This window comes from Pteropus vampyrus, unplaced genomic scaffold (genome assembly GCF_000151845.1).
Source record: "Pteropus vampyrus isolate Shadow unplaced genomic scaffold, Pvam_2.0 Scaffold2, whole genome shotgun sequence".
NCBI classification, from domain to species: Eukaryota; Metazoa; Chordata; class Mammalia; order Chiroptera; family Pteropodidae; genus Pteropus; species Pteropus vampyrus.
In genome coordinates this window covers 5,902,473-5,927,799 of record NW_011888783.1, presented here as the reverse complement: position 1 = coordinate 5,927,799, position 25,327 = coordinate 5,902,473, and the positions used below count along the sequence as shown (strand labels likewise).

At 31.5% G+C, this 25,327-nt stretch overlaps 1 protein-coding gene across 1 annotated transcript in view; it reads right to left on the bottom strand.

Annotated features, from left to right (window-relative positions):
* The window catches only part of TFPI (tissue factor pathway inhibitor), a 56,420-nt gene extending 32,967 nt beyond the window's left edge, over positions 1-23,453 (bottom strand). The window contains exon 1 of the mRNA XM_011356402.2: positions 23,153-23,453. The gene's annotated coding sequence lies outside the window, so the exon portion shown is untranslated. The remainder of the gene's footprint in view (positions 1-23,152) is intronic.
* Positions 23,454-25,327: the final 1,874 nt, after the last annotated feature.

The following is a 25,327-nucleotide window of genomic DNA, read 5'->3' as shown; positions in this document are numbered from 1 at the left end:
CATTATTCTAAGTGAAATAAGTCAGAGACAATGCCATATGATCTCACCTATATGTGGAATCAAAAAAAAATTAAGCTCATAGATATAGAAAACAGGTTGATGGTTGTCAGAGGTGGGGAGTTGGGGGTTGGGGAAATGGGTGAAGAGGGTATAAATTTTTTTTTTTAAGTATGCATTTAGTAGAGTTTATGGGAGGTAGAGGTTAGGAAGAATTTGAAATATAGTTCAAAGGGAAAAAAAAAAACCCAAAGATTATTTTCACCTAGAAAATTCTGTGTTTTTGAGCCTGGAGATGGGATAAGGGAAGATTTATGTCAGTTCAGAGAGTTTTTTTCTCTCTCTCTAATTAGTATTTAGCAGGATAATGATCTGAAAATGTTTCAACAATTATGAAAGCAAGAAAGAGGGATACATAACAGGATGTGAATTGCCTATTCACACAATCACATAGTACTTACTATGCTCACAATGACAATTATCCACATTTTTATACTTTTGCCTGTTTTTCATGTTTCAAAATAGCAATTTATTTCTCTGGCAAGATCTGTGCTTTGGTCAATATAAATATTAACATAAGATAGAAATAAAGAAAATATGCCAAGCACAGGCTCCCAGAAATTAAAACGAAGGCAGCCTCTTATATGCTGACAAGCATTTTAAAAGAATTTCTAATAAAAAGGCATTATTTACTATTTTACTATTTATTTATGACGTTAATATTCTCAACAGAATTTGTGAAAGAAAGAGAATTGGTCTGTATGAACCTAGAAAGTCAGGAACCCAAAATAGAAAATGGATGCAGGTCCATTGGAGCTAGCAATATTTTGGTAATTTCACAGGTGACCGAAAGAGAACTCCTAAGGAATGAAAATGGACATTGATATCAATGAGAATTTATAGCAGAATCCAGCGAGCAAAAAGCTCATAGAGAATGGAAGAGACAAGTAGTAGGCTGGAAATATAGCATTAGATTTCTAGTACATCATTTTAGGAAAGGCGTGATATAACTAGTGGACAGTTATTGATCTATTCTATCCTTAGTTGTAGGGTACAGTCATTATTTTATCATCTTTAATCAGGAATTATCACATATTGTGTTAATGTATATATTATCAGCATGGGGCTTATATAATTTAAACTTCCTAGTTCAGATTTTCTTTATTTATTACATATTGTTAAACGTTTTTAAAGTTTTACTATTTATCTCTAAACAAAATGAGTACTTTACCATGTCTAAAAGAAAGAAATTTCATTTTGGCTGCTTCTTTATTTATGGCATACTAAGGAAAGACAGGAGAGACAAAACCTGACATCCAGAAAAAGAGAAAAAATATAACTTGAAGAATAATTCCAATTTTCTGCTCAGCAGTGGCTAATGTTATTCTCTTGGCGTTTATTACTTCCATCCACTCAATTTGGCTGATCCCCAGGAGGCCTACCCTTCTGCCCACTGAAACCCGAAGCCTGTTTTTATCTCTCATCAATGTGCTTTCTTGGCCGTTTCTCATTTTGGGTGAGTTTGCAGCACACTAACACCAAAGATAAAGAATGAAGAAAGGGAACATTACAATAAAACTATGGTAGAAGGAGAGAGACAAAAAAGCCTATAGAGATTCTAATAGTTTTCTATTTTCTTTTTATGTTTTGAAGTTTACTTTTTATAAATGGTATTTTCGACTAAAAATTTTGAAATATTCTGAACGACTAGGGCCTGGCAATAGTTTTTTGTTGTTGTTGTTAAAAACATTTCTTACTAGACTTCATAACTGTTCCTAGATGGAGATTTACTTAACTTGCATAATCTCAGTGAGAGGTTTGAAAGCCCAATTTTTCTCAGGAAAAGAATATTTTCTGAATAAATACATTATAGGAATGCAAATGTTTGGGCAGTTTCCCAAGAGAGGTCTAAGGCTGTGAAACTGCATGTTTGCCACATACCAAATTCTAACATGTCATTACAGAGCCCTCTTTATCTCTTTATTAATGTCCCTCCCCTGGGTCCCACATTCCTGGGGCACAAAGTCATCACTATAAGCGTTATTTTGGCATTAGGATTATTTATCTAGGACATAACATTAAAATTAAGATCAAATATGAGATGCTGGCTGTATGGTATAAAACCACATTTATATTAAGAAATTATATAGGAAGTACAAAGACATATTGTTATAAAACATCATTTTTTTTGTAATGACATTATTTTTGAAGTGGCTACTTATCTATTAGGTTACTGTATCTTTACAATAATGCTGTGCAGTCAGTGAAGCAAGTATACCAAACTGATGTTAGAGATACATGATTTATATTCCAACATTATATGCCTACATGGCTCGAAAGGGATAGGAAGGACTAGATCCTAGATATTCCCAAAGCATCCTCAAAATAAACAAGACATATGAAATAGAAACCAAATCCAACTCAGGAAAATGTAATTAAATATATTAATTACTTATGTCATTCAATATTTATTTCTCTTTGAAATATTACCTTTATTGTGACTTAAAGAAGATGATTAGGCAGCATCACTAAAGGAACTACAGGATAAAAATTGGTTTTTCTGGTTGGCTAATCCTATGAGTACAATTCATTAACTAATATAACTTTTTAATGTGATCATTATAATTTTTTATTCACCAAGTTGCCAAAATGTTTTTTATTCCTTAAACTCTATACTTCATTAGTGGTTATATTTATTACTGTGTAAATAGTTCCACATCACTCTTTCTATATATATGGGAAGTTATTTTTTGTCCCAAGCCTTAACAAACCATATCAGAGAAAGGCATAGGTTATAAGCATTAGAAAATCTGGGTTTTACCTCTTATATTTGGGAATAGGACACAGAAGTTCAACCATCAGTCAAAGCCTGAATCAATAGATTAAAATAAGCCTACACAAAGGAACATCTTCAAAAGAGGTACTTAAAAATCTAAATATCATGTTTTCTTTTTTCCCCAAACATTAGCGGAAATAGAAACCCCATATACCCACATTAAACTAAACCAAACAAAACAAAAAGCAAAAAAACCTTGGCTAAAGACCAGAATTGAAAAGAGCAAATTCCTATTTCATAAAAGCCCCATTTCAAACATGTCATTATAGCCAGCTCTTGAATTACCTGGAGTTAATTTTCATATTGTAGATTAAGTTTTTGTTTAGATTTTCTCTCTGGATGCCTGCTTTTAAGACATTTTTCTTACCATGGGTGGTTAAATTAGAGTTTGTTATTTTGGTAATAATAAATCATAATGCAAATGGCAGTTACCATTAATGAAACTTCATTATTTTTTTTTCTCATTTGTATCTCACACTCATCCTAAAATAATGTTCTCTATCATTTGATAGATGAGGATAAGTGGCTCAAAATGATAAAATAACCTTTTCAAGAAAACAGCTTATAAGTGGCAGCATATAAGCTGAAGCAGATTACTTTAATTTAATCGTTTTATATTGTCAGATTTAAAAAATAATAATAATGTTGGTGAAAGGAAATTTAAATATTATGAAAACATATTTACACATTAATTGTGGATTGATTAGTATGATTCATTTATATAAAAATTATAAATAAAGATTTGAAAAAGGCATTATAAATTTAAGGCATTCACCATCTTACAGTGGAATTGTGTACTCAGCCCTGCTGGTAGGGTAAGGTTTTTGGAACTCTGAGCATACAATAATATAAATGAAATTTATGTTGGTAGGCCAGCTGGTAAAAAAAAAAAAAAAAAAATGAACGAAAGAGCCACAATGTTTAAGATAGGCAAACTTCAATGAACTAAGTTTTAAGGTTTGGCAAGAAGGATGAATTAGACCCAGTTGAAGGTGGCTTTTCTTTGCCTTCACTTCAAACTAGCCAAGAAGGCTTAAAATGGATCTTCACTAGGTAAAGATAAAAGTGATTTTGTGGATAAAGCTCACAGAAACTATCTTAGTGTACTAAGGATACCATAACAAAATACCACAGTTTGGGTGGCTTCAAAAACAAAAATTTATTTTTCACAGTTTTAGGGCCTGAGAACTCCAAGACTGAGGTGCTGGCTGATTCAGCCTGGTGAGAGCTCTCTTGCTGGCTTCTCCTGTCTCCTCAATAATGGCCTTTCTTCAGTGTGTGCGGATGGATAGATGATAGATAGATAGATAGATAGATCTCTCTTCCTTTTATTATAAGGCCACCAATCCTATCAGATTAGGACATCACCCTTATGACCTTGTTTAACCTTAATCACCTTCTAAAAGCCCTAGGTCCAGATACAATCACACTGGGGATTTAGGCTTCAACATGAATTTGAGGGGGATATGATTCAATCTACAGTAGGAACTAGTTTTTTAAGAAAGTGTCTTCAAACTTGGTTAGTAAATTTGTCTCAGAAGCAAAGGTTACTTCCCTTTCATCATCATGCTGTGGGAGGATATATGTGAGCTCTAGAGTCTACTTTTTAATATGTAAGCTAATTATTTCCTTTCTGCACAGCTACAGGCTTCCATGTTCTATGTCTTGCTGCATTATTCAGCCTGAGGAAAGACTGGCCATAGTCTACCATATTCCTATAGGAAATGTAGTTATCACTTGTCTAAGAAGGACACTTAGTATCAGTTCTCCAAAATTAAGTATCTTTGTTCTCTTGTTGCTGTTGTTTCCTAAGAGAGAATATCTGTTCTTAGAAAATAATTGTTTTGTATAAGTCTCTTCTAAGAAGAAAGTTTCCTTTTTAAGTTCACAACAAGAGGAAAAGATTTGGCAGGTAAAACAGGCCCTCACTGCCTAACCCTTTCTCTTGCCTAATTCTTCAACTGTAATCACAAATCATATGTTAGAGTACAGAAGGCACTTCCCTATATGTCAGTTCTTGTACTTGAAATTGGGGAATAATTTTCTCTCAGCTAGTTTGTTGTATGGATTAACTATGAAATTGCTCAGAAGTTTTATTTTAAAATTGGAGATTTTTCATAATTTTGCATAATAAAGTTTGTTTCAAAAAAATTCTAAGGTCCCAGATCTTAAGTATGTAATATTTGTCACAAGATTTTAGGAAAATGAGCAGTCATTATCACTATTATGGAAAAGATGTAGAGACATCTCAATGGCAGCAGAGAGGAAATTCTTTGATAAATCTCTACTCTTAGAGTCCTCCTTACTGCCCCATTCCTGGAATTATACTCTAACTCAACCTCCTAAACGCTATGGAAATAATATTGTTTTTGTATCAAATCTCTGCTCAAATGGTGTCTTTTCAGTGTCCTTCCTTGAGCATCCTAGACAAAATAGCTCAATAATTATGTTCTATTCTCTCTCATGTTTTTTTTTTTATCCACTATACTTATTCCTACATAACACGTTATATATTTATTTGCTTACTATCTTCTCTGTCCTTAAATGCAGGAATTATCTCTGTTCTCTCTGGTACCTAACAGGAGTTCAATAAATGTTTATGAAATAAATCAATGAATTAAGGGATCTGTAAAAAAAATAAATAAATAAATAAAATGCATTGTTACAGAAAATAAAAACTCACTGGAGAAATTTAAAATACATGTAGACACTATAATTATTTGAAACTGCATTAATGAAAGTGAACATAATAGATCTCGATGATAAATTAATCCTCTATTAGAGAATACAATAATTATTCAAGTAATTATTTATTCCTTTCTTCCATCCTCATTTCTCAGAAAACCTGCTCGTATTTTCTACTCATAAAATCTGCTCCCAAAATTCCTATTGAATGGACAATAATTAAGTCATTCAATGACTTTACAGATTTAACAGGTGTAAAAACTTGTATAGAGACAGGTCAATTGCTGATTCACAGGAAGAGGTATGGTGTAGATGTCCTGAGAGGGCCAAATGATAAGAGTTCACTAGAGAGTCTGCACTGGGGATCTTAGGTGTTTACATTTCAATCTCTGGCCTAACTCATGATTGTATGTTCTCTAAATTACTCCATACTCTATCAAGGAATTCTAAATCGTGCCCTCAAGGTCCTATTATATGTGTTGTTTAGTGCATCTAAATTAATTCTGCCCCATGACACATAATTAAAGTGTGATATATGTTACCAACATCTTAATTGACAGTGTTCAGTTTCTTTTTATAATTGTTATAAAAAATGTCGGTAACAGGTAAATGTATTTACAGAAATAAATTTTTTTCTATATTCATTTTGCAACCATTTGATTTTTAAAAATTTTTATAATTTGATTTTAAAAATTTTTTATTCAAAAATATGTGGTATTGCTCTTGCAATATAACTTCTATGACTATAATAAACTTATAGGTTCTAGGTCAAACAGAAATTTTATGTTTTCTAACCTCTGTGTTGAAAAAAATACAAAATTTTAATAATAAACCATCTAAAAATTGTCCATTTTATTTGTATTTAATGCCATTTAGGGAAAAAACACTGTAGCTTAGTTTTCATCTAAGTGCTATATCTGTATAAATCTAAAGTAAGCATTCTTTGTGCTTAGCAGAGGCCGGGGCGAGGAGCGGGGTAGGTAAGAGAACTGGGCAGATGTTGTTAAAGGGTAAAAGCTTGCAACCAGTAGATAAATGAGTCCTGGAGATCTAAAGCAAAGGATAGTGATTGTAAGACAATAGTACTGTATTGTAAAGTTGCTAAGAGACTAGATCTTAATTGTTCTCATCACTAAATAGAAAAGATAATTATGTGAGATGATAGAGGTGTTCGTTAACACTACAGTGGTAATCAAACTGCATAATATAAATGTATCAAATCAGCACATTGTACAACTTAAATTTACACATGTTTTATGTCAATCATATGTCAATAAAAATTAAATAAAGTAAGCATTGTCCTTGGTATTGTTGAAATAATATGGATCACAGTTAGGCAAAATTTTGCTTTGACTAGTATTACTAATTATAATAGGTTTAAATAAATATTTTCATCCAAAGGTGGAGAAAAGTATTGATAGATTGGTGATTTTCTGACCAACTGCTCTTATTTTTTAAATTAAATTTCACTGATACTGAATTTTTATTTATTTCTTCACCATGTATTTATGATGTCATTCTTTTAACATTTTAAAAATTAAAATAGTCTTCTTAAATTGATAAAGTAATATACGTTTATTTCTAAGAAATCATAAAACCTAAAAAAGCAGAATAAATTATAGAAAAACCATGAACATACCCATTCAGAAAAATTACTGCTGCATATGATTTTATATGTATGTGAATATGTGTATATGTAAGTCTGTATGTGTGTAATAATATTTCTATGAACATATGTGAATAATCAAAGCATATATGTAGTTTAGTAACTTCCTTTGTCATTGAACGTAAGGATATAGATATCTCTCTGAAAAGACCTGCATAACCTCATTTAAAGGTATATAATATTTTATCTTTTGAATGTTTTATAATTTACTTTACCAATTAGAAAAATAAGTATTTCTATTTTTGCAATTATAAACATCAGTATAATAAATATATTTGTAGTTTAATATTTCAAAATTTCCATAAGTATTTTTTATAATGAATTCACAGAAGAGGAATTATTGGGCCGAGTCTGTACATTTTTAAGAATATTGATATGTACTGAAAATTGTCATTCAGCAATATAGCCAATATACACATTTTTACAAGCATATGTGTTTATTTCTTTGTACCTCTGCCTAAATTTTGTGTGTGTGCCCACATATGTGTGTGTTAGAGTGTGTATATTCTTTTAAAATTTTTCAATTGTTCATTTTAATTTCAGTAAAAGTTAAGTGAGTGACATCGTAGAGGATATAATGTCTGTGAATTATAGAAGTTAGAGAAATATTTTACAGAGAATAAGGATGCAGAGTAAGAATCAGCAATATTAAGTTCTGGATTTGCTCTTGTATGCTATTTTTTCTTTCAAAATAATTTAAGGATTAAAAAGAGTTGAGCAATCAAATACACTGAGGTCATTTTATACATAGGGCAAGATAGCATGGTAAAATGTAATGAAAAAGATGGATATAGGAAGGAATAAGAAAGATGCGGTTTGACCATCAGTCTGGTGCTTTCTACTTGTTTACTAGAAGCAAAGCTTTAAACATCTATAAGATTCAAGTTAAATGAGGCTACTATAACCTACTTGTGTTGATGATGAGTAAAGATAATAGGTGTAAATCACACAGCAGTTAGAAGGCAACCTTAGAGGATTTTTCTTAGCAAAATTTAATCTACTCCTACAAACTCCAACATTTGTGATTTTCTACAGAAGTAGCAAATGTCTCTAGTATAGAGCCTAAATTTTGGTGAGAGTAATTAAAGAACTTAAAATACAACAACAACAAAAAATGCCCTGTTTGTTTTCAGAATAATAAATGTGACTTATCCCAAATCAGGCAACAGGGAAAAAAATGGAAAAGGATTGGAATTAAGTGTGAAAACAGTTTAGTTTATCCTCAAATTAAATAATCATGTTTTGAATCATTGATTCTTTTCAGAGAATTCCTGACATTTTCAACATTATCAACACCACCTCATCATCATCTTCCTCACTTCTAATCCTTAATTGTTTGAGTTTAATTCGATACTAAACAAAAAAAAAAAGAGTTAGATAAGAGCTCTTCTTTGAAAAAAAAAGCATAATAAAATAGGCAAACACTGTCTATTACACTATAATCAAAATCAGAGGTTGAGCTAGATACTTAGTATAAGATGATTAATGCTCTTAATAATATGAGCATGGTAAACTAGAATAGGTTAATATCTGGAAGAGACCTAGGAAGGGGTTAATATCTGGAAGATACATCCTAGGACATATAAAAATCTTTGAAATCTTGGGGGGAAAAACTGGGCCAAAGAGGAAGCAAAATGTGTGAGAAATTTTATACTTGTAAACTGAATGAAGGAAAATGGCTCTCACTTATATAATAAATTATTTTAGCAAGAAAGAATAGACCTTTCATGAAGAAATAAAATAAGAGACAGAGATAAGTGACAGATTGTTCAAGATTCTTCAGATTTTGAAGCATAAAGTGACCCAACCAAGCAATATACTTTCATATATTTATAAATCATCAAAAATATATACCTTCCATATTTCTTGTCATAACATCATAAATATTTAGTACACACACACAAAACGTAAAACTAAAATTCCTCCAAACATATACTTGAAAGTTTTTATGTTGTAATTTGAAGTATATTCTGGAATATCAGAAAACCAGAAACAGAATGATGTTTTGAGATGCCTATGACATATAATATAATATTAGAAGTGGGGTTGGAGAGAGGTGGCTAGATTTGTGAGAAAATTAAAAATGAAACTTTAGAGAAATGGGTGATTTAAAATATGATACTGCAGGTAAGGAAGAGAGAAGATTCAAGGACAGCTACCGTTTCTGACTTAAGCAAAAGGGTCAAAAGCAGTGAGGTGGGGAACCTAAGAAATATAACAAGTTGCCTTGGGATGGTGATGAATTCAGTGTGAGGCCTTTTGAATTTGAAGTATTTGTGAGACATTCATTGGATCAATAAAAAAAAGAAGCCTAATATATAGACATAGAGCTCAGCATAGACTACTCTGCTGGAGACGGAGATGTGAAAATGAATGATAATTACATCTGTGGAGTGGATGATACTGATTTGTTTAACATAGTTATGTAGCACTTGATATGGAGCAGGCATTCTTATAAGTGCTTTACAAATATTAATTCATGTAATCCTTATAGTGTCGTGACTCTATATCATGAGTCTGAAGATTGGGAAAGAAAACCTTAGAAGCGAACTCAGCAGAACAAGAATGAGGAAAACAGGTCTGAGAAGACAGAAATAGCTAGAGAAGCAGAAGAAACCTGGGAGACTGTATTGACACAGATGCTGAAGGAAGTGACTACTTCAAGAAATTGTTGCAAGTTGACATTATCTAAAGCACAGAGGGTTCATATAAGGCAAAGCTAAAAATCATCCATGGGGTTTAGTGACAATGGCATCATCGGTACCCTTGCAAAATTGTAGGAGAAGATTTGGCACAGTGGTGGGGCAGCAGCAGGTAAGCTGAGGAACTGGAACAGAAGCTGTGAAAACGGCAATTTATGATGTCATTTTATAAATCTATGCTGAAAAGTAATAGAGAGCATTTGAAGGGAAACTCTTGTGGAAGGTATAGTTTTATATGTTTCTGCTGCTAGAGAGAGAGAGACAAAAGAAAAGTAAAATGAATAGAGAATAAGATCCTGAGAGCAGGTGAAGAGAGCCTAACTTTGGCCTGAAGAAAAAGATATCTTCCGTTAAAATGAGAGATTTTCTTTGGTGGGCATTGGGATGAGGGCATGAGGCACATTTTTAGGTGTGTATGTATGTGCTTTATGAGGGAGTTATTGAATAGCCGGTACAAAGGTGAAGATTTTCTTGCCGTGATTTAATTTACTATGTGAAGAAGAGGTTGAGATTATCTGTTCAAAATGTCAAGAAATTGTGGACTTTTTAAAAATGTGAGAGTTTGACATTTTCTCTAGGTAAAATATACATGGTATTGAAAATTTCTTATTAAAGAGCTTCTGGGCTGCTAGAGGGCTAAATTATAAATTCATAGTAATTTGTGCCTTCAAATACAGTGCCCCCTCTCTTCATATACAAAAATTTAACTTTCAAAGGATTCAGAGCAGGAATTTATCAACTAGATAGAAAAAAAAAAAACCATAAAAAGATGCAAGACTTTGAAGAGTGTTGGCATAAAGAAATATATAAATGGTTTATTGTCAACCAATAATTTTTCCTACATGTGTACATTCTTTGTTCAAAAGTATAGATGATACTTTGAAATAGTGATCTCACACTTGGGAATTTAAAAATATAAATATCGCTAAATGAATCTTCATGTTTATCTTAGCATAAAAATACTATATTTTTAAACAATGTAGGTGTGCAACATTATGACAATTATTAGATATGGCAACATATTGATCTGCCAGACATAATATTCAAAAAATTAAATTGGTAATGATAATGACTAGATGATAAAATAGAGAATAATGACGGTAATATGAAATGTACAAGCTGTATACAAAAACATATATATCTTTAAAGAGCAACTAAGCAAAAATTTGTGTTCATGAACAAAATTTTTTAATAAGAAAAAATACATTAGGTCAATGAGATTATGGATGTATTTTTGTCATATTTTTCAACTTTTTAAAAAGTTATTTCAGTCATCTTGTTTGTTTATGCAACAGCCATTCTCTGCCACTTTTCATTGATAGAAGATGAGATGAAAATGTTCATAATCTAGTTCTCAGGGAAGGATAGCCTACGACCAGCTAAGGAATAAAAAGAGTTTGTAAATAACAAGCTCTACATCAGCCCACATAATCATGGTGATTCCATTTTATTTCAGTGATTGGTTTAGCTATTTTTACATAATAAGTCTCTGCCCAATGAGATGAAAGAGAAAGTATGCTATCTTCCAGAGGTAGAGATATGATACTTTTGAAAAAGATTCTTTTTGAGGAGAACTACCCTGAGATAAAGATGACCTGCTGTGAATGAAGGAAATAAAATGATGGAGAAACCTTTATTCATATTGACTGACTCAACCAGTCTTGAAGCATCCTACCTCTGTACTTTGTATAATATAAGATAAATGGCCTCATTATTTAAACTACTCATGCTATAGTTTTGTCCCACAGGTAGCCAAATATAACCTAAGAGCGAAACCTATTTCGTTGTTTTTGCTTAAACTGATTATTAACCAATGTTGTTCAACATTTTTGATTCAGGGATACTTGGAAGATGGGAAAGTAGCATCAGTACTACAAAGCTCAGGTCAGAACCTCCTTTTCTTATCATTAAAGCTGTTTTCACATTAAAACAATGCCTGATGTTTTCATATAAAAGAATCAGATTTTCAGATTATACTTTAAAATTATACTTAAAGATAAAATATGACAAACAATGAAGTAAAACATTCTGTACCTGATAAGTAAATTAATATTAGAAACACAGACTGGTTTAAAAATAAAACCAAAAAAAAACAACAAAAACCAAACTTCCCCAAATAATTACAGACTATTAACTCCAATCATGTTTACTAAAAGATTGGCTAATCCACTAGGCAAACATCTATTGGATTTGGCTCTTGGTAGAAGAAGTCACACTTCTGGAGAATTACACAATGTGAAATTCCTTACTGTTAGCTAATAGGTCACCTCATAACATTTATCTGTATTTTAGATTGTGACAATTTCACTGATAAAAACATTGGTTACTCTCTTTTAGATACAGAAGTAGTTGTCAGTTATGATTTTATAAAGCATGAGAGTTTTCTCTAGATATATGTTAAAAACTGTTCACTGCATAGACCTAACTTCTTATAATTCATAATGTGAAAAATACAAGTGAAAAACAATCCCATAGAAGGAAATGGCAATACCAGGAGAAAGAGTGAATGTCTTCGTGTTACAACCAAATAGCATACAACATGTGTAAGCTAAATTTATTTAATAAATACAAAAACTGAAATGGAAGCCAAGGTTTACAGTTATATACTGCTGGAGAGAAAAGAAACTATAAGGATAAGTATCTGGAATCACCTAGCTTTTTTAATGAGGAAACTGAAGTCCAGAAATGGATTTTTTCCCCAAAGTCTTAACATTTACTTCACCTCAAACACAGGAATTGTGACCACTGAAGAAAAGGGCAACTTCAAGCCTTAAAGATCCACTATTTTCACAAATATCTTTTCCTTCCTTCCTTCCTTCCTTCCTTCCTTCCTAATTATATGTCTGTCTGTCTGTCTGTCGTCTATCTACCATCTATTAATCTATCTCTTGGTTATATAATTAATTTATTAATTATAATTTATCTATTAATTCATATTGAATGTGATATCTATTGACAGGAAGTATATGTACTTTGGAAAGAAGTGGAAAGACAGTTGATATCTTCCTAACAGAGTTCAAATTAGAACTTTGATTCATAGCTAATATAATTCAGATCAATAATACCTTTTTTATCTCAAGGATCGATAGCTAAAGTCAGGTTAGTTTCCTCATTTTCTCTCAAAGTCTGTTACTGTCCTAGATATCGTTTCTGCTTAAACAAATCTATTGGAGACTTCTCAAATTTCTGCTTCTGATTATCTCAGCTTGTGTGAGAAAAGGAGAGCAAAATGTTAGCTCATGTATGGGAATTTCCCACAAAATATTACTATATTTTTTCCTCAAGGAAAAAGGAGGCAAAATCTGTACTCAATATATCTAACAATATTTTGGCATGAGATATATTATAAAGCAATTAACTTTCTCTCTGACTAGAAAAGTGTTATGGTTCCAAATATTAGTTAACATACCATAAACATGATGAACCAATATGATTAATTTTCTCATTCCTCAGGGAAAGTAATTCTGCTGGTGAAATAAGTTCTAATGTGAAAACCTTGGAATTTCTGATTGTGCTCTAATTAAAAGTATCTGGGAAGAGGTATGAACTTAGTTCAAGATTGGAACTGCAGCTGTTGGTGACTATACGCATATGTTTAAATGACATCCTGAGTTCAACTTCTCTGAATCATCACTAAAGGAACAGGGAGCCCCAGGCAGCTGAGTCACAGTCTTCCAGGAACCATGAAATGTTGATCTTCAGCCACTTCCATTTAGACTGTAAAATGTCAGACTCATGAAAAAATAACTATTGGCCCAGAGAATGAAAGGCAATTGGTACCTTTTTTATTTATAGCATCCAATAAATAATTTTCTTTTTCTCTTCATTCTTCATTAGTTTACATTTTTATGAAGACCAATTAGTTTGTCCAAATTTCCATTCTTTTTCTTCTGTCCAAACTCTACCAAACACATAATCACAAAATGAGGAATCAGATAACATCTTCTTGTTAAATGCCCTACTCAATTCCCTTAATTATAATTTCTGAGAATGGAGATCAGAATTCTGATTTTTTTGTAAGCTATTTCAAATCCTAATAATTAGGTTAATTTAGAAATGATTAAAATTTATCACATTGTACACTCTTTGTATCTTACAAATGATCTAATATGTAAAAAGCATATATTTAATGCTCATCTTTATATTAAAAATTGAGTCTGCTTATTCAAGTGTAATGATAGAACTAAAAGACATCTTAAAATAATTCAATCTCTTCCTTGGCTTCCCTTCTCAAAAAGATTTTTTCTCTAAGATTTCTTATCCATGGGATAACTTATCTCTGCACTCTGCCCATGTCAAATTTATCTGCCTGTAAAAACTTTAGCTTGCCTTCTTCAGGACAAATTGACACTCTTTTTAATTCTAACTCTACATACTGTTTTTTTTTACATATTTAATCATGTCTCAGATACATCTTTCCTGGTGATATATAAGCTTCTGAGAGATATGAGAAAAACTATAAACTCCCTCTAAAGTGCAAATACACACATGCATAGATACTTTTTCATACACATTTTTGAAGACCATTCATGAATGCCCACTTGATCACATCTTTTCAGGTGAGTCTTCTAGTGCCTTTTGGGAAGGATAGTGGGTCTCTTGTATCTCTTTGGCCTCTGAATAAGATGATAATATGGAATGCAGGTAAGCGGTGGTGAGAGAGTAATGTTGATATAATAGTGATATGGAAAACACTGGCACCTCAGGAACCTTTAGTTTTTTAAGGGCTATCATTAATGAATACAAACGTAAAATAATGTCAAAGGAATTTCATTCAAAGTTGACCACATATACAAAAAACCTCTCTTGTCATATGAATTGAGACTAATCTAAATTCTCTTGATTAAATATTTTTCCTTGACTGGCATATTCTTAAGCAATTCCTTAAGAGAAAAACATACAAAAAGAGGTTTAAAAGAGAGAAGTCTGAAACCAGAATAAAATTATTGGCACTAAAAGGAGGGCCTGAGTGTTTTTAAGATAAATTGCTTTTCTCACAATTTTTTGATAATCCACATTAGCACTAGGCTGTGGATGCCATAATGATTCCTTTATTGTGTACCTGTTTCCTTTTCTCATAAACTGTACACCTATGCTAAATGAAATTAAAACCATGTAACATAAATAAGATGCATAGAAACTTGCATAATATACACACTCTCACATAATTATAAAACCAAATTCTAATACTAAATATAAATTTTATCTATAATATTTGTCATATGGGATTATCTGCCTCGATTGCCTCAATTGGTATAAATAATTGACCAGGAAGCACCAGAAAGTAAGCTTCCTTTCATAAAAGAGAAAGTTTTAACTTGTGTTATCAATTCATTTCCCCAAGCTTTCAATATATGGAAGTAGCCATATATTGAAAGGAAAGGAAGGAAGGAAAGATAATTATGAGAAATTGTAGTAAGAAATTATATCAGAAAGGATGGTCTTTACTTCATTTAAACTCCAAAGGCTCTAGTTAAATAACACTAAGCACTCAATTTTGGAAATGCCTGTTGAACAAGTGACAACTTGATTGGTTTTAAGCTTGTAAGGTTCATTAGTCATCTAAAATAGAAGAGAGTAAGATATTGGCTGCACAAACAGCTACTATTACAAGGAAACAAATAAGCTGCTTATCTGAGATAAAATACTTATTTTGTAGAAATAGTAATTTTTTTAATTGTATAAACATGTAAATGTATTTATGCATCTAACATAATTTCTGAGATACAGCAGGCAAAAATATGTTTATCTTATCCAGGCAAACTAATGCATTGCAGTTTATATACCTTTAAATTTTCTCTATTTATGGTTATTTTTTACTTTTTAGGAAGTCATTAAAATACTATTTTAAATAATAACCCTTCCTCTTTCAGCCACAATGGACTAATACAAACCAGATTTATCCTCACACCTGAAACAACTTAAAAAAAACAACACTGTCAAACTATATGAAATGATGGTATGATGGTTTCCAACTAATTAAATATTGATCAGTGAAGAACAGTGATCACTTAAAGGTGGGGAGTAAGAGTTCAGTCCTACCTTCTGATATTTGCTCCAGTGTACTGAAGAGAGTTTCCACACTAATGTTCAGGGAGGGGGAGCTCTGGAATTGCCAGTAATCTCCCTTAGTTGAGGTGACAAAGCAGGAGTCTAAAGAGGCAGAGGTGGCTAGAATGTGCAGAGCAGAGTGCTAAAGTGTAAAGAGCTATACAGCAAGAGAGATCTGGAAATGTTCAGAAGGCTTAGGTCTTCAGCTTTATACTGATTAGTGCATGCCTGAGAAAAAATTACGCAAATTTGGGTAAATAACCAACCACCTGGAAGGGCTAGAGGGGATAACACTTAGAACACATGTACAGCTGGGAATATTTTTTGTCCTTAGTTGCAAAAAAGCTAGAACCTCACTTGAGTAGGGCATTTAATGAGAAAATGTTATCTGAGTCCTGATTATATGATTATGTAGTCAGAAGATAGTTTTCCTTAGTACTGAGGGAAAAAAATAACCATAGAATAAACATTTTTCTGTTTTGCTAACAAAGCTTAACAGCAAGATAACAAAATACCAAATTGTTTCCAAGTATTTAAACTGTACCACAACAGAGCTCAAGAATATTTACACATATACAACATTTTCAGAACTCAAGAAGATAAAATTCATATCAGACATTCAAACAAAAATCATAAGGCATGCAAATAACAATAAAATACAATGAGAAGAGTCAAAATGACAAAGAAATGACACAGAAAATAGCATTAGCACACAAGATTAAAACTGTAAGTTTTACAGTTTTACAGATAAAACTGTAAGTTTAACTGCATTTCATATGTTCAAGAAGCTAGAAAAAATAAGTGTATTAAGTAATGAAAGGAGATAGAGACCCCAACTGAATTTCTAGAAATGAAAATGACAATATCTGAGATGGGAAATTCACTAAATGGGATTATAAACAATTAGACATAGCAGAAGAATTAAAGAAAAAGACATAATGATAGAAACTATGCAAATCAAAACAGAAAAAAAAGACTAAAAACCATGAATGGAGCATGAATGAGTTGTGAGGTTAACTTTAAGCATCCTCATTTTTATACATGTAATTGGAGTCCTGGAAAGAGAGGATAGTGCCTGAAGAAAGAAAATGGCACCAGATGGAAATGTGGATTCATACAAGGTGTGAAGATGCCAGAGCAGACAACTACATGGGCAAATACAAAAGACTTTTTTAAACACTTAAATCTCTTTAAAAGATAATTAGTTCATCAATTTTGATGAATGTACCCTACTAATTAAAACAAGATGTTAATAAAATGGGTCTAGGCTGTATGGTGACTTTCTAGCTCAAAAATTTTCTGTAAATTACAATTTTTCTGTAAATCTAAATGTATTCTAAGTAAAAATTTACTTGAAAACAGATAACTAGCCATTTGAAACCAAAATAATGATACTGTAGGGTGTTATTTAAAACATATATAGAAATAAAATGTATGACAGCAATAGCATACAGGCCAGGAAAGGAAAAGTGGAAGTATACTGAAGTTTCCTAGGTAATTAGTTTTCCTAAGATAACTAGGTTAATATCACTTGAAGGTTGACTGGGATAAATCAAAGATATATAATCTAAGTTCCAAAGCAATCACGAAAATAACAAAATAAAATGATAGCAAATAAAGAAGGAAATATCATCATGCATAATACTAAATCCAAAAGAAGACCCCAAATTAGTAAAAAAGAAACAAAAACAGATAGGACCAATAGAACAACAACAGGGGTAGATTTAAACTAAAATATATCAATTATCACATCAAATGCATGTTCCAAACACCTCAATTTAAAGGAAAATATTGTCTACTTGAATAAAACAGCAAGAACCAACTATCTGTTGCTTAAAAACAAACAAACAAACAAACAAAACCTAAAAAACTCTTTATATATGAATACACAAAGATGAAAAATATCATACAAATTTTATACCAATTGAAAGAAACCTAAGGTGGCTATATTAATATTGAGTTACATTTTACAGCAAAGGATATTACCAGTGACTAAGAGGGTCATTTAATAAAAAAAGGGGGAGATTCATCAAGAGAATAAAACAATCTTAAAAGTTTATGCACCTAAAACCACAGATCCAAATTAAATGAAACAAAAACTAACAGAACTGGAAAGGGAAGTAGACAAATCCAGAATTATAGCCAAGTAGTTCAACAACCATGACCCAATATTCAATAAAAAAGTAGATAAAAGTATTTATAAAAGATTCGATAAATGCTATGAACCAACTTGATTAATTGGCATTTATAAAATATTCTATTCCACACATGCTTTTCAAAAGCATACAGAACACTACCAAATTAGATCAAACTCAGGGCTATAAAATAAATTTCAATAAATTAGAAATTATTTCATTCATATAAAATATTTACTCTAACCCTAATGAAATTAAATTGGAAATAAGTAAAAGAAAGATATTTGAAAAATCTCAGATATTTGGAAACTAATATTCTTTTAAAAAACTCATGGGTCAATGTTAAAATCATAGGGAAATTAGAGAATATTTTAAACTAAATAAAAGAGAAGAGTCAGCATATCAAAAATAGCATAGCTATTACATAGCCAAGTAATAATTAGAGATAAATTTATAGCAAGAAAAAAATTTTAAATCAGAATTGATATAAATAAAATAAAAATACAAAAAGCAATAGAGAAAGTAAATGAAACCAATGATTGGGTCTTTTACAAAACACATAAAATTGATAAACCTCGATATAGACTGATAAGGAAAAAAAGAAGAGGCACAAATTAGTAATTTTAAGAACTAGAGGTTTTACATCATTACAGATTCTAATAAGGAAATATTATTAAGAACTTTATGCCATCCTATTTGACAACTTAGATGAAATGGATCAATTTCTTGAAACACACAAACTACCAAACCTCATTCAAGAAGAAATAGATAGCCTAAATAGACTTATAATTTTTTCAATTGAATTTTATATTAACAAACCTTCCCACAAAGAAAACTTAAGTCCCAAATGAATTCACTGGTGAATTCTACCAAGCACTTAAATAAGAAATAATACCAATTTTATATTAACTTTTTCAGAACATTTAACAGAGGGAAAGAGATACCTGCCATCTCATTCTGTGAATCTTAAATTACCCATATACTAAAACCAAAAAAAGAAAAAAAAAAAGAATACAATACATTAGCCTCTAGTACAGCAATATCAGGTAAAAATATGATACAATTTTCATCAGGAAACAGGAAGATCCTGTTTTCCTTTTTAAAAATTCAGCTTTCCCAATTTTATAATACTTGTAATGTTTATTCTATTGAGAAAATATAGAGAATATCACTGTAATTCTAGAATTCTTCAAACTAAATTTTTATGAATAGTTTTATTGTACTTTTTATTATGGTAAAATAGATATACCATTAAATTTGCTGCTTTAATTATTTTTAAGTGTACAACTCAGAGCATTAATTGCATTCACAATGTTGTGTAGTCATCACCACTATTTCCAAATGTTTTCATCACCCCAAACAGAAATTCTGTATTCATTAGGTAATAACTCGCCATTCGTTCCCTTCTCTGAACTCTGATAACCTCTAATCTACTTTCTGTCTCCATGAATTTGCCTATTCTAGATATTCTATGTATGTGGAAAGATATACTACTTTTTTTGGTGGGGGGCGTGGATCTGGCTTATTTCACTTACTATAAAGTTTTCAAGGTTCACTTATATAGCATGTGTCAGAAATTCATTTTGTATTCATATATATTTGAAATCAGTTACACATAGAGCAAGAGTAGGCATCTGATATTTTGATATAATCATTTTGATTCATTTTTGAGACTTTATTTGAATTTTCCTACATGAATTTTTAAAATATTATCAAAATTTTTCAATGAGCCTTATTATTCTGGGGACTCACTCCATTACAGAAATTTACTCCATTTCTAAGCCTTGCGAAATGAGGAATGAAGTGATGCTTAGAGATGGGTTATTATGGAATTCGAAGATGGGATGTTGATAAGAATCATGAAAAGGAAATATAGAATGAGGTTGGCAGTAGAGTGGTGGTGATGCTGAGGGTGTGATACAGTTGAAGGATGTCAGTGGCACTATGCTTGGAAATATTAAAACACTACATTTTCTCAGTGCCATATTGATGGATATTTTTTATATTCCTGATGTTTAAATAATCTAATCAACAAGATACCTCGAGAGAGAATGCTACCATTACATTTTGATAGAGGAATTCTTTGCAATAGGTCCATGCCTCACCAGAGACCTGTGTTCCATCAGATGGAACAAATGGGATAGAAATATTGCAGCACTAAGACTTGTACTATGGATCATGGTGTTCGTTTACTCTTGTTTTTAAAGTAATTTGAAATGTGGTTGTTCCAACTGAGGGAGAACATAGAATCCCAAAGGGAGACTTGAAGAGAGATGAACATGATAGACTTGACATAGGTCCAGGGCTTTTGTTATTGGTTCTGGAAAGAAAAGTGGAAATGATTAGATCACCCTCAGCCATTTAGTAGTTGAATGTTAGGCACTAAGTGGCACCTGCCACTTAGAGAAGTAAAGACAGGGAAGATCTTAACAGTCAGTAAAGAAGGGTAGTGGGACGATTAGGCTCCTGGAGTTGATATATTCAAGAAAGCAGTCATTGAGGATCTTAGAGACCCAAGAAAAATGATCTAGCATAGAAAGAATTCTCTGGAATAACTTGTACCCTGTCTTCATTTTGGTGTGATTTAATATCCAGAAACAACTACTTTAATAGTCATTCCATGTTTTGAATTCAGATTTCTCCTAAGCTACATGGTAGCAATCAGAAAGAATTATATAGTAGTGGTATATTTATGTAAAAGGTATAATGCATTTAAAAATATTTTCGTTTTTAAAAAGACAACTCTGCAAATTAAATTCCCAGAGTTAAATGTTTTAGATGATTAACATGAAAAGGGAATCTGGAGACAGCCTTTATTGAGAATAGATGAGTTGGATTGTCATACAGTTCTTAGATCATGTCTACACAGCAAAAATAAATTGGTACTGCAATTAATCCATTTTAACCAATATTATTATTTAACTTATTTAATTTATGCTAATAAATAAGATTTTTTAAAAAATGTATTCTGAGCACTTTCCTTCTCTTTTCATATTGTCTCTCCCACCTTTATTTATTTTTACTTCTTTGATATTTGCTTTGCATTTTTACCCCTTCTATTAGGTAGACATATCAGTTGAAGTCTGTCTTAAAAGTTAGTGACACTGAATTTAATACACCAACCATTCCTGAAGAATCTATAGCACATTTACTATTTTGTTAGATTCATAGATATTCTGAGAATAAAAAAAGCCTTTTGAGTTTGGCCTTTTTCCTCCAGGAGTTTGTCATACTGTCCAATTATCTTTTGAATTTGAATACTGTAGGTAACTAAGATCAGAAAACTAATTCTTAAGGAAGGCATAAATTAATATTATGAAAACTACAGTTTAATATAAAGATAATTTTTCATTTCAAGATTATTATTATTATTTTCAAGTTTACCAACAATAGACAATTCTAGTCAAAATAGTTATACAACCAACCAACAAACAAAGCCTAGAATTATGGACAATCAATCAGACCAGCAAACATCAAGTGATAACAATTCATTTGAACATTTGGAGCCATATTTCCCAAAGGGTTTTGGATCTCATCACTGGAGATAAAACAAATGCTTAAAGATATCAGACTACACCTATAAAAATATATACTTGACCAATTCAGCATACCTAATAGAGAGAGGAACCAAATAGTAGTATAAATACATAAACTCCCAAGATGATTCTATAGTCACCTGGAGAAGAAGACAAATTTGGTTTCCTAATATAGCTATTTAAATTGTTAAATGTAAATACTTTAAAGTTCTATTAGTACATCTATAATGTTAATTATGTGTATTTACATTAATACTTTTTAATCAGTTGATACTTATGAATATTTAATATCATTTTATTAATCTATATGCCCAAATTAAAATTTCATATTCCAATACATTTTCAAAGAGGTTATTCACTCTTTAGTTTAAGGACAAGATGAGATATAGATAACATGTCTTAGAATAATCACACACTAGAATGATGAATTTAAAAGAATCCTAAATATGTTTTATGAAAGAATTTTGTAAGCATCAAAAAACTTTGCAATAACTCTAAATTGACACAACCTTTCCCCTCAAATGTAAATATTATGCTTTTACACATAAAACATGACTCTCTGGGCTATATGTTTCCTGCTTGGGTTCTGCCCTTTGTGTTTACGTTATCATATATTACACAAAGTCATTTCGTGACTAACTTCCAGAGCTCTGAGTCACAGTGTGGGTGTTGCTTATCTTTTCTTTTTTTCTACATGGAACTGCTTTTGGAACTAATGTTTTGGTAATACTCTCATACAGATGAGCTTTTTTCATAATTAAATAATTTTTGTCTCATTATAGTTCTGTGGTGGTGTACTTCTATATTACAGGTTTTCTTTTGCTACCAGAAGCAAAGTTTAATATCATTTTATAACCAACAAGAACATGACAATACATCATGTAGGTATATAATCTATTGCTTAATTTACATAATTGCTATATAGACTTGATCAAATACATTCTTATTTAAGTATCTTAGAATATAAGCTTTGGTCTTTGGAGACTTGTAAAATATTTTTATAGAGCAATCTGTTAATGCTGGCATAAAATATTTACTTTAGATTATAAGAATTCTAATGTTTATATCTTATTTTAAGTATCACTAATTAATAACAATGAAAGAAGTTTCTTTAAACATAAGGCTCTCAGTTAGTCTCTTTATTATATTTTTTTACAAATTACTAAATAGTATTTAAAGGTAAACCACATCTTCAGAAAATTCCAATTAGACACGATTAGAAAGAATTGCCACTACAAGCTTAAAATTATAAAAAAAGGCTACATCTGACCAACTTATTACTAAATTCTTTATAATCTTAGAGGCAGAAACATATATTGCATATATATATTTGTTTAAGAACTAAATGCAAAGTACTGAGAACCTAATTTTGCAGTGCAATGTGAGTTTACTTTGTTTACAGACAAGAGTCGATTTTCATTTTAGGGTTACAGACGATGGTTCTTTCCTACCCCTCTTTTCCTCTCAGTACCATGCTTTTTCTTCCCCCAAATGAAATAAAGTTTATTTCTTATGGGCTAGAAAGTATATTGCCAAGTACTCACGTGTAAAATCTCTGAAGAAAGTTCTTGTAAAGATTTTTTTCAAAGCAGAGTTGAGTTAATTTTGTTTTCCCTTCCAGGCACTGAAGAGAGGATTTGTCTTTTCTATTTCTTTTAAACAGATCAAGAAACTGGGGAGTGGAGAAAGATGAAGGAAATGCAATCTGATCCTGTTAGCTGTGAAAGGGTGAGGTAAGAATCTGACAATTATCCAGCCCAAAGTCGCTCCTGTCTGTTGGAGCAAAGAAGGAGCCTCAGAGCCAGTTTCAGAGATCACCGACAGTTGGGAATAGCCAGGCTTCCTGTTTAAGTCAGTCCAACTCTCTTTAGGCTAGTTTCGCCAAACTCTTCAAAAGCCTTTTCTATTATGGAGGAAGCAGACAAAGGAAACAGCTTCCACCAAGATTTCAGAATAACAATTTTTGAATGACTATTTCTTTTGCTTTCTAGGATTCTTTTTGTAATCATTTAAAAAAAAAAAAAGACACTTCTTCCAGAGTTATACATATTTTAGAATATTATATATTTATTATTACATTGTTATTTAATAAAATAAACTTTTTTCCAGTTTATCTTCAAATTATTTCTTCTACATTGTCAGTATATTCATGAAAAAATTCAAGGGACACTGAATTTCCCTCTAATTAGAGAGACAGTACGTTGTATTGCCTTTTGCAGAATGTCAGCCTGTGAACACTGCCTCAGCTACTTGTAAGCTTTGCAACTTGTCAATTATTTAAATTCTGTGTCTTAGTTTCCGTTTTCCTAAATAATGACAATAAATGTTCCTAGGACTGATTTAAGTAGTAAATGGATTGATATATACAAATATATGTATACATATAAACATACATTAGACACTTAAGAGAGGCCCCTCACCTTCAATAAATGTTAACTATCATGTTTATTGCTGTTGCTTATGTTTTATATTATTATTATTATTTTACACAATGTGTAAATACTTAAAGATGTCACTCCGATTTCCTCTACATAGGTTGCTATTATTGAGGTTAACTCTTAGTATTTCCATATGGAATTATGGTCATATCAGACTAAGATCATTAGAGATTACATCAGATGTCAGAATCTACTTCGTCATGAAGACTAAAGTCATTTGATCAGAACATCCACTAGTTTCTTGTTTTTTTTCCATCTCAGATTCTCTTTGTGACTTCAACTTTTCTTGCTTCTTTCTTTTGATCTCTGTGTAAGGGTAATCTTTCTTCTTGTGGGTTTTTAACATTTATTGAATAATTATTAACTGTCTGACACATAAATTATATCATTTAATTCTCATAACTAGCTTATGAAGAAGATCATCTCTGTATGCCCATTTGACATATTTTGGGAGGGCGACTGTGGTTTATGGAGCTGTGATTCAAGTCCTGTAGATTGACTTTAGAGTGCAGATGCTCGAATACTCCTCCATGCTTTTTTCTCACCCATGTTCTAGGTTTCATATCATGTTAACAAAAAAAATTTGCTGCATGATTATTACCTCACACCCCACAACTCAAGCTCATTCAATGTTCCCTTCTTGATCAGATTGTTGAGAAAAGTGCCTGTTTTTGGACTGATTAAAGTTTTGGCCAATCTACAGACTCTGTTCAGGTAGAAGTAAACTCAGCCAATCAAATTTCCTTTTTGGAAACTTGAAGTATGAGCTGTAGAAAAAAGAACACAGTAAATGCCAGCCTTTTAACTAAAAAGCCAAGCTAGAGAATGGGTTTATGGGGAGAAAGTTAGTTGAGAGAGGAAGATGAAAAGAATAAATGAAAGAGAATGTGTAACCCCTGAGAGAGGAAAGAGGGCAAGAACAAACAAAAAAGCAAGACTGAGAGCAGGAGAAATGAGGGAACTCTACAGTGACAGTTCTTCCTCAGGCCTAGTTCAGGTTTTCCTAAGTACTCAAGAACATATATCCTTATAATAAAACCCCTTTCCACCTAAAGTCATTTAAGAAATCTCTTATTCTTATTATGTAAAGAACCCTATGTGAAAGAGCCACAGCTGAGCTGAAATTATTTTCTCCAAGATTATTGATTTCATATTTAAGCTGCACTTGGCATTAATGAAAACTTTTCACCATTTTGTTAAAATGTAACTTACACACACTTAGGTATTCTTGCACTGAAGAGAACGTGAGACTTATGGTAGACTATTGTTAGGATGAGACAG